This window comes from Serinus canaria, chromosome 4A (genome assembly GCF_022539315.1).
Source record: "Serinus canaria isolate serCan28SL12 chromosome 4A, serCan2020, whole genome shotgun sequence".
Classification (NCBI taxonomy): Eukaryota; Metazoa; Chordata; class Aves; order Passeriformes; family Fringillidae; genus Serinus; species Serinus canaria.
The window spans coordinates 14,284,672-14,294,996 of record NC_066318.1 but is presented as its reverse complement, the minus strand read 5'-3'; the positions used below and the strand labels follow the sequence as shown (position 1 = coordinate 14,294,996).

Below are 10,325 nucleotides of genomic sequence, written 5' to 3'. Positions count from 1 at the left end.
CAAGTAGATGAGCATGTCCCAAGCCTTTACCTGAAATAAAATTATTTCTCTCTTCTAACCATTTCCTGGCTTTGAAGATGTGATCAGACTTGTTCCAGCTCCCTAATAAAACATGGGGAATTGCATTATCAAGAGCATGCTCTCATTCAAATAGTTTCCACATTTCCCATCTTCAGAACTAGCATTCATTCACATTCTCAGTCTGAGGCACAATTTAAAGTTTGTTTTTCTTTTTGATGGGACCAGTTGAGTCCTAAGCCTTTCATCTTGCCCCACTTCAATATGTCAGTGAACATTTGGAAAACAAAAGTTTGTGTGTGTACACTTACCTGTCCTGGTGAAGCTAAATGGTGCCAAAGTCTCAGTAGTGAGTAATTTGTGTCTTATTTAGAGCTTCAGGTGTTTCTGGGTCTGATATTTCTAACTTAGATTTGCTGAAAGGCTCTTTTCAGTCTTAATATGTAAGCATGTTGTTTCCTGATAGAAGTGCCTCTACTGTCCTCCAGCCAATTGTAAAGTCAAACTGAGCAAATCTTCTTTAAGAATGTTAAAGTTTGGTAGAAGTGCAGGAAATGAAGAGTTACTGCTTGAATAATTTAAACTTTATTCTTCTATTAATACAGTTCTGCAAGAAACTGACATTTCTGGTAGCCTTTCATTTAAGATGTTTTCTCTATGGAACTCTTTATTGTACAACCTCTGAGGAAGTGATTTTGCTGGTTTTGATTCAGTTCATATAATTTATTCTTCATCGCAGGGGATAGCTCCTGTAATTTAGAAGAAGTAGTAAGAAAGAGCATCCTCACTTCACATCTTGCAGTGCTGTTCAGCAGGGATCCCTTCAGAAGATATTCACTCTTCTTTGCCTGAGCCATCAATCTTAAAAGTAAATTAATAAACAAATATATATTGTATCTCAATAATTATCTTAGCTTTAATTATCCTAACCACACAATTTCTCAGTCCCTTTTCAAGCATCACCTCCTCTGACCTTTTAATTGCTACCATGTTAAGCCATATGCCAACCCTTTTAAGTTATTCCAACACCTCCTCTTTTACTAATGGGTTCTTGTCTGACATCAGCATGACACTGACACAAAATAGCTGCTGGTGAGATGTGAATTCAGCTGTGATCATCAGCAGGTGTGGTCAGGTTAGTGGCTGATTTTTGTCTCCATGGGAAGAGCTTTGGAAAATCCCCCCCTCCTTTTTGTTGATCAGTTTTTGGTTCCATCAGAAGCTGCCATTCCTGGGTGATTAACCCAGTGAACTGAAATGTGCCAGCAGGGCTGTGCCAAGTAAATGTGTGGGTCCTTGTGCTGTCTGTGGAGATCCTCCCTTTCTGCAGGACAGTGCCACGGGTGGGACAGAACTGGAACATTTGGGAGGTCTCCAGTGTTGTGCATTTCCACAGAAGTGGATGTGAGGGGCAGCATGCTTTGAGCAGGGTGTGAGGCTGTCCTGCACCTCCTGGGACACCCCAGGGATGGCTCCTGTTAGACCCTTCCCTCAAAGGACATTGCTTTTTACCTCCTTAGCAGAAAACAATGCAAAAACTCATTATGTGCCATCAAAGCCCCCCCTCCCTATCCAGAGCTGGAGCATGATGCTCTTTCTTGGACTTGACAGAAGTGAATCAAAAACTGCTCATTCACTGTTGGTTAATCTTGCAACATTGCCCACAGAAGTTTGTATCCTCTCCTCTTTCACCAAGGCCATCAATGTTTTATCGGCCTGGAAATATGCCAGGCTGTGTTAGCTTATATATTTTTTAAATTTTTTTATTTTGCTGTGGAAGGTGCAGATGGCAGGATATTTATTTACCTTGACTGACATAAGAGGGTGCAATATGGGACACAGGGCTTTCAGTTTTGCTGTTTTAAAGGCAGAGAGCAAAACAGCAGAGATGCTTTTCTGCCAGTCAAGGCTACTTCCCAAATGCCATCCGCAGATTAAAGGATCTCTGGCATATTTGAGCAGAACAATATGTCTTGGCTTTGCTCCTTGCCCCTTGTTTAAGAGCCAGATGGTAAATGCTGCCTTGCCAGGGCTCTGTGTAGCAAAGAGGGAGTGATTTTGCTAAGGAAATGGCAGGCATGTCAGAATCAATAGCCTTGGAGAGCTCACAGTCCGTGCCTCCCCCTGACACATCCAGGGAGGCAGAGCAGGGTGAGCTGGAGCAGGGCACCACAGTGAGAGGTGATTCTGTTCTGCAGGCAGGGAAATCTTCTAATTGCCTTCTGCTCAGTGCTAGAAGGAGCTGCTGGGAGGTTGGTCACAGCACTTCAGATGTCTGTGGAGTGTCTGCAGGCTGTGGTGGCAGTGGCAGGTTGGCATTGCCTGCACCTGGCTGTGGGGATGCAGTGCAGCTGCAGTGGGGGCTGCTGCTGCTGCAAAGCTGCTGGCTGCTCCCACTGTTTGTGGAGGTGTGATGGTCAGACCTGTGGAGGGAGATTCAGCCACGCTGTCTGGACTTGGTGTTTTTGATATGAGGTCAGCAGTGTGGGGATCCATCAGAGGGATTTGGGAAAGCTGCAAATCAGAGGGTTTTGGGAAAGCTGCAAAAGGCAGACCTCAGAGAGAGCAGGACTGTGATTGGAGCTGAGCAGTAGCCATGAGATTGGTCAGCAGAACAATTATGTAAGAAGTAGAAAAGCAAGGACGAGTAGAACAATGGTCTGTGTATTAATGCTTGGCTAGAATAACTCCCTAAGCTGTAGAAAAGTTTATCTAGCGAGATATTAGGAAGTTTTAAACTTAGTAGTGGAGCTCTTTGTGCATTGTGTTTTAAGGCTCACAAGCAGGCATTGTATTTGAAATAAGCAGGCATTGCTTTAACAAAAGGGACATGTGCCTATAGTGGTTGGATGGAACCACTGTCAGTGTGCTTCTGCTTTGTGTGATTGGTCAAAAAACTTTCAAAGTGAGTTGTAGCATAAAGTTCTTTTTCTGCTGCCTGGGATGTGAACTGATGGCATCTTCCCACTGTCATAACCATGGAATGAGAGTGATGGTGGACAATAAAAGAGCTCAGGGCACGTTCCCAGCAGTGCTGTCCCGTTTGGGATTTGTACACAGCCCCCAGCCCGTGATGAGCAGCTCTGCTGCATGTCAGGATAAAAAAGTGCCAAGGGCATCTGAGTTTGTAAGAACTTCCCTCTTGTGTTGTACAGAAGGAAACACAGGAAAGGGGGAATAAACTAAAGTGTAGAGGCAGAGCTGACATTTACCATGGCCAGAGGACAACCACTGCATTGGGAATTTCCTGTGCTTTCCCCACTAATATAAACACCTGATAGATTTATGTTGGCTCCAATTTGAAATTCAAACAACTTCTTTAAAAGAAATTACAGAGTCCCATAAAGCAGAAGAATAATGGATGGAAAAGGTTTACATGCTTGGAGGGAAATTGGAGAGTACTTAAATGTGATAAAGCACTGTGAAATGATTTACAGGATTGTTTTGGGATGGGAGCATTTTAAATAATTTGTGTTCTTATAGGATAATTAAACAGCTTACAGGACATGGTCTTTTCAGAGTGACTGGTCTGACTGCAGTCCTCCATTACTGGATTTAGAAATATATTTAAACTCTGTTCTTGGCCATGGAGAACATTTTTAACAGCCTGTTTAAATATGGAAGCAAATGAGGAGATATACTAGGTGCCAGGCTCTCAGCCATCCTAGCCAGGCTTAGAAGTAAAACAGTCTTGCAAACAGGAGTGTGGAATTAATTTTAAAAGATTTACCAACTCAAGAAACTAGACAGGGGGATTTAATTGAAGTCAGAGGAGATGAGAGGTAGCTAGATTAATCTTGGAGGCTGGATTAGTTGATGAATGGATCCCTTTTGTCTGTTCTTAGTTGATATTAATTTCTGGTGCTGTACTCATTTTTTATAGATTTATGCCAAGTATTTTAAAGAAGTTTCACTACTTGGGCTGGTTAAACACCTTTCATTTCACCTACTTTGTTTTTTAATATATTCTGTTAAAGGTTTATGATTGTCATCTAAGTTACAAGACAACCTTACCAGTCCTTAACCTTGGATGACCCTGCTTTTAACAGAAAGCCTTTTAAAAATCATTCACCAAATGGAGAATATTAAGCATCAGATATAAAAGCATATCATCAAAAAAAAAAACAAAAAACCCAAAATCCCAACCATATTAAAAATTCAAATAAAAAACTAATCACACAAGTACTTAAAAGAAAATTCAGTCACCTCAATGTCTCAATATCAAGTGAATAATAGGAAAAAACAGCTGGATTTAAAAATTTGTTTGGAATCTAAACAAATCCTCAGGAAGCCAAAACAAGTGTCCTTGAAAACAAGCCCGGATCTATCAAATTTCCTATGGAGTCAGGAGTCATTGTATGCCCTTGACAATGAAATTCCATTTTCAGGGGAAAAAAAAAATAAATCTATCTTTATTTCTTTCAGAAGTGGTTGTATGTGTCCCTGATAGCCAACCATACAGGTGGTATTTCACCACAGATTTAAAAAAAAATGCATAGCCACAGTGTGTTCTTTTATTTTGCAGGCTCCTTATCCATGATGAATGTATTTCAGTCCTGGAACAGGATATGGACAACTGTAAAGATATTATTAACTGAAAGAACTCAATTAATTAATGAATACCTGAAGTCCAGAAGTTGTCAGGAAAAGAGCAAGAGACAAAGAATTGGGAACAAATCAGATCATCAGTTATGTGCTGCCTAAAGAAGCAGAGATGCTGTAAGTTGGAACCATGACTATGACACAAATAGATTACAAACTAGTAATTCATGTTAATTATTCTGTCCCTGTCAAGGTCCTTTACCAAGTCTTTCTGAATATGCTCTCTTTTCTTATATACAATAATAATTTTGTACTTTTTATTAGTACTTTCATTGCTTGCTAAGGACTTAACGTCTAAGAATATTTTCAATGGGACTTTTCCAGATGGTGCTCTAAATTTGTGGATCTTTATGTTCCATGTTGTCACAGTTAAGCAGAAGGCACACACGGGTTCCTGAGTCTGGTATGTTAATTTTTCACCATTGCTATTTATATTTCAAACATAGTTAGACAGGCCAAGCTTATGCTGACATATCTGTATGTGTATGCACACTAATTATTGTAATTTCTCAAGGCCAAGTAGAGCTCATGTCAGTTTGGAGTGATATTTCCCATCTTTCTACCACATCTGCCTTTACCAGAGGGGTAAAGCTACAAGTAAGAAGGTCAGGCCTCTGTCAAAACTAGCAACTCTTCTTGGCACATAATTCCATTCCCTGGAATTTGTTGCAAATTTGCCTTCCCTAATATTTCAAAAGGTATTGTTGGTGGCACAGCATGGTCAAGAATGTGAATATTTCTTAGACTCCATTTCCAAACTTCTCAGAGACTGGCACCACTGAAATGCAATGAGCAGGAATAGGAATATTCCTCTCTTGCTGCCATTTCTTCCTTTCTCTTTGGCACCTTTGCTTCATTAGCTTTGTGCCTATCAGTGCCCAACGAAGGTTTTAAAGCAGAAAGATGTTGAATTTGGGCACATGTTGAGAAGGTGTTAAGATAAGTGATGGATTTTATGTGGTAACTCCCACTCTGGCCTTGGAGTGCAGTGGAATGAACAGAGTTTTCAGCTGGGACAGGGGGTGCAGCCTTAGAGATTCTCTGCTTCAGCAGCTCCCAAATTGCTGCCACTTTCCCAAAGGATCAGATCCCAGTGGGCATGTGGAGCACACTTAGCAGGACAGCCACAGCCTGTGACTTCCATTTCATGCCTCAGGGTTTTGCCATCAGGAGCACACTCAGAGTGCCCCCGGTGCTGCTTGGGTGCTGATGGAGATGAGAGGATCTGCTAAGGAAAATTCCATTTAAACTCTCTGTGCTCTCCAGCACAGAGAACATTACAGGAGCTGCTTGATTGCTAGTGATAGGAAATGTGCTAAGCCTGCATTTATTCTGTTTTGTTTTGTTTTATTTTTGGTGCTAAAAGGGGCTCAGCCATTAGGACTGGGGTGTTTCAGAGCAGTCCACAGTGAGGACTGTGCCTTCCTGCAGCAGTGTTGGAGTGTGTTTAATGGACCAGAATAGGTGACAAGCAAGATTCAGTAACAGCAAAAAGGATTTTAGAGTAAATTATGGGAAAAAGTAACTTTTTCCCCCCACAAGATACCTACTCAGTTTTACATGTGTTGGACAGAAGCCACAAAATTAAAGCAAAGGAGAAGTTAAGGACAGTATTTTGAAAGCCTGACTGGATTTGTGTTTCTGGACTCAGGTAACCATCCAGGCAAAGAGCTTGTAATTCTAAAAGTAAATTTTTCAAAGTGCCTAGGAGATGAGGCCAGTTCTCTTGTCTGTCTTTAAATCTCTTTGCTCCTATTTCTGGCAGCAGAAATTGTGCTTAATTGCCAGTGATGAAGTATGGCTGGCATCATTTTGCTTTTCATAAATGGATGATTCAGGTTCATTTTGTTCTGAGAATTGCCCTTCCTCAGTCATTGTGTTAAAGCTTGGAGAATGAGGTGATAAAAAGTGATATTAAACATATTTTAAAATCTTTAAGACTGAGGTGAGGAACTGTGCTGTGGAGGCAGATGGAGAGACTTGGGCAGAACTTGGCCACAGCTTTGTAAATATGTACTCAAAGAAAAGTTACTGCTTTACTAGTAAGAAGCTACACTAGCACAAGTCTATATTCAGAAGAGGAAGCAGCAATTTTATTAATAAAAGTACTGCCAAAATCTCAAGGCTAAAGCTCAAGAGTTGCTGTCACTGCCCAGAATTATATATTAAACTTGAATTTAAGACACAAAAATAAAAAGTATTCTTCTACCTTTGCATTTTCTGGGTCTAAAGCAGTGAATCTCAGCTTGAATAGATTTGTTAAAGAGGAGAAAGGAAAAGACAGCAGTATTCCTAAAGAATGCTGGGAATAAAAATTATTCTTCTTTAACTGATTTATTTATCTGTAACATTAATTTTTCTTACAGTGTAAATCTGTGTAACAACTGCTATCTCTTGTCTTGGAACTTCTTCTGAATTCTATCTTTTTAGTGGACTTTAGAGGCCATAAACCAAATTTCCAGAGAATTTGAACGTCTGCACACAGCAGAAGAACTATCAGCAATCAAGACTGGGCTCCAAACTATTACTGAATACTACACTTAACACCAGCAAACATTTCCCAGTGCAGTAATCCATCCCTGTGGTCCAGGATGTCCTGGGGAACAAGGACAGGAGCTTCACAGGCTGAAAGCTGGATAGCAGAATACAGCTGACTAAATACTAATTAGTGCAGTGAAAGTACATTCTCACTTTCCCATTTCAGGGCCTCAGCTGCCCTGGCCTCACCCAGGGAGAGGGATGTGGGCTGTGCATGATTCATTGCAGGTATTTATTTGCCCTGGCTTTTGTCCAGGGGCCATTTGAATGTTGTATGTACACTAATCCCCTTTTAGTCTGTGGATTTTCTCTCGGCATCCATGAATCCATCCATGAATCCATCCATGAATCCATCCATGAATCCATGAATCCATCTATCTATCTATCTATCTATCTATCTATCTATCTATCTATCTATCTATCTATCTATCTATCTATCTATCATCTATCTATCAATCAATCATCTATCTATCTATCTATCTATCATATATCTATCTCTCTATCATATATCTATCTCTCTATCATATATCTATCTATCATATATCTATCTGTCTATCTATATCTATCTATCTATCTATATCTATCTATTATCTCTCTCTCTCTCTCTCTCTCTATCCTTCAGGTGTGATTTTCAAGCAAATTTTGCCTTTCTGGTGTCTTCAGGAGTGCAGAGGCAATGTGTTGTTGCACTCTCACATGAGGTGATAACTGCTCTGAGATAATTTCTTGAATGTCTGTGGTTCTTCATGTGAAATTGGGGCTCACTTCCACCTGACAGAGCAGCCTTTTGTAGCACAAAGCTGTTGAAAATTGCACTGTCTAAACCCATGCTAATAGGAATATCACTGGTCATAATCAAGGCTGTAATTCTAATTCTAGGCAGGTAATTCACAGGATTGTTTAAATATTCATTATGCATAGGCTTAGAATGTCAGTATATAGTCTTAAAATTCCACTACTTGGGCTTTTAAGGTCCTAATTAAAACAACAATATATGCCTATATTTGGCATATTCCTGCATGATATTTGCAGTAAACTGTTTTAGGCTATGGGAAAGGTGAAAGGCTCTTGTTGTTTCCTGATAGCATTTTGTAAAATCTGTGTTGTTACTGAATGAGGAATACACAGCAGTGGTAACTTGCTTTTTTCCTTGGGCATGTTATGCATTTCCTTCCGTAATTTGTTATTGTTATTAACTTTTAAAGGCACCTTAACTTGGAAGAGAAGCACTGGGCTTAACTTTTGCTTGAAGAATGATGAAAGGAGGAAGAGAAAAAATAATATTTTCTTACTGTTAGCTGTGCATTCTCTCTCCATTGATGCAGAATGAGACTGGGATGGCAGATACAGTGCATACACATATGAAGCATCTTATCCCTGCTAGGCAGAGTTTTGGGCTTTGTAGCATCACAAAGGACCATCACTGTCCTGACAACAATTTGAAGATTTTCCTCTGGGATGACTGCTTTAAAAAATGAACTCAAAGCATTGTAGACTTCAAAAAGAGCCTCAGAGACTCAGTCTGTGACAGAGCAAGTCCCATCTGGCAGTCACAAACAACGTTTGTGGGATTTGAGGACCTGCCATGCCATCCTGAGGGAGCAGCAAAGCTTCCAGGGAATGGTGCAGGGAAGGAGGCTGAGGTAACCTGTGAAGGACAGCAGTGCCATGCTAAAAATCTATTGCAGGAAAAAAAACAAACAAAATTGCCTGAAAATACTCTTTTAAACTTTTTGAAAATATTTGTCTTTGAATTACCACAGCTAGTCTGTGAGGCAGGCAGCTGCCAGGCTGTTTGGAGCAGAACCATCCTGCAGGGTGGCACTGGGCACTGCTCCTCCCTTGGCTCTGGGGAGCTGCCCCAGTGCAGTCCTGGGCTGATGCAGCTGTGGGGTCAGGCTCTCCTCCTCGTGGGCTGCACCCTGCTGCAAGCAAAGCTGGCAGCTTGCTTGGCTGTCTGTCTCAGAGGCATTCCCAGTCCTCACACCCTGGATGCCTCTGTGGTCCTGGCCAGGGCTGTCTAGCTCTGAATTAGTATAATCTATAGTAAACTACAGCCTTTCTCTATGCAGTAAACAAATGCATATTTTTGGGCTTGGATCTCCATGTACTTTCAAAGGGTAGTCAGATATGTCTGGGTCATTTTTTGAGCCCTTAGGATGAGAGCTGAACCAGGATTTTGAGCCATCTGAAAGCTGTTTACTGCCTATCACCTCAACCACTTCTGCTCCTTGCTGAACCCATCCAGCAGAGCATCTCTGCTGGTCTGCACCCTTCCTGCAGATACAGATTTGGTCCTGAGAAGAAAGAGAGCAGAGGGACATGATTTACTGTAGAATGCCTACAAGCATTACACTGTGGTGAGTTCTTTGTCTGTGGCTGTGCAGGTGATTTTCTGTGCCATGCTTGGGTGGAATTCCCAGCCCCTCCTGCTGCATTCCCTCTGCTCTACCCAGTTTTTAATGGGGAGGCTCCCAGGTCTGTGGGCAGAGGTGACACCCACCACAAACCACTCTGTGATTTGGTTTGTAGAGCACAGCACACATTGCAGCACCTCTTTTATAGTCCATCTATGACTTCAGGCAAAAGAAAAAAGTAATTTTTAGCTTAAAAAGGGTAATTCTGGAGCAAGCTAAGCATTTGGAATCCAACCCTGTGGCTGCTGCAGTGCACTGCAAAGTTCCATCAGGCAGCAGTGCTGGTCCCTGGTGCTGGAAGGGCTGTTAATGGAAATGTGCAATTCTGCTAAGAGCTGTTAAAAGCTGTTAAAAATAATTCTTGCTATTTGAGAGACTAAATACAAATTTACAGACAAATTACAAACAGCTTGGGAGGGATTAACTGCCCACTCATCTCACTGGGAAGTAATTTCTGAACCTGTAAAGTAACACTGATTTAACATTTTTGTGCCCTTTTCCTTAACCACCCTCATTTTATTGTCCAGAGGATGACTTTGTTTTCTGTGCCCCAGCCTCAGCAGTCCCAGTGACTGTAGGGGTGGTTGTGCCCTCCAAATCTGTGCATTATAAGCATTATTGGATAGAAATCCAGACACATGGCAGAGCCTGTGTGATCAGTAGAGCTCATGGCAGAAGTAATGCCAGGTGACTGATCAGAGTATTCTGTGATTTCTTGCCAAAACATTTATTCAGTTTTGAGAGTCAGCA

At 41.3% G+C, this 10,325-nt stretch overlaps 1 long non-coding RNA gene across 1 annotated transcript in view; it reads left to right on the top strand.

Moving 5' to 3' along the window:
• Positions 1-4,590: 4,590 nt before the first annotated feature.
• The window catches only part of LOC127059612 (uncharacterized), a 249,613-nt gene continuing 243,878 nt past the window's right edge, over positions 4,591-10,325 (top strand). Inside the window, exons 1-2 of the long non-coding RNA XR_007777602.1 lie at positions 4,591-4,737; positions 4,945-5,023. This is a non-coding gene — a long non-coding RNA (uncharacterized LOC127059612). The remainder of the gene's footprint in view (positions 4,738-4,944; positions 5,024-10,325) is intronic.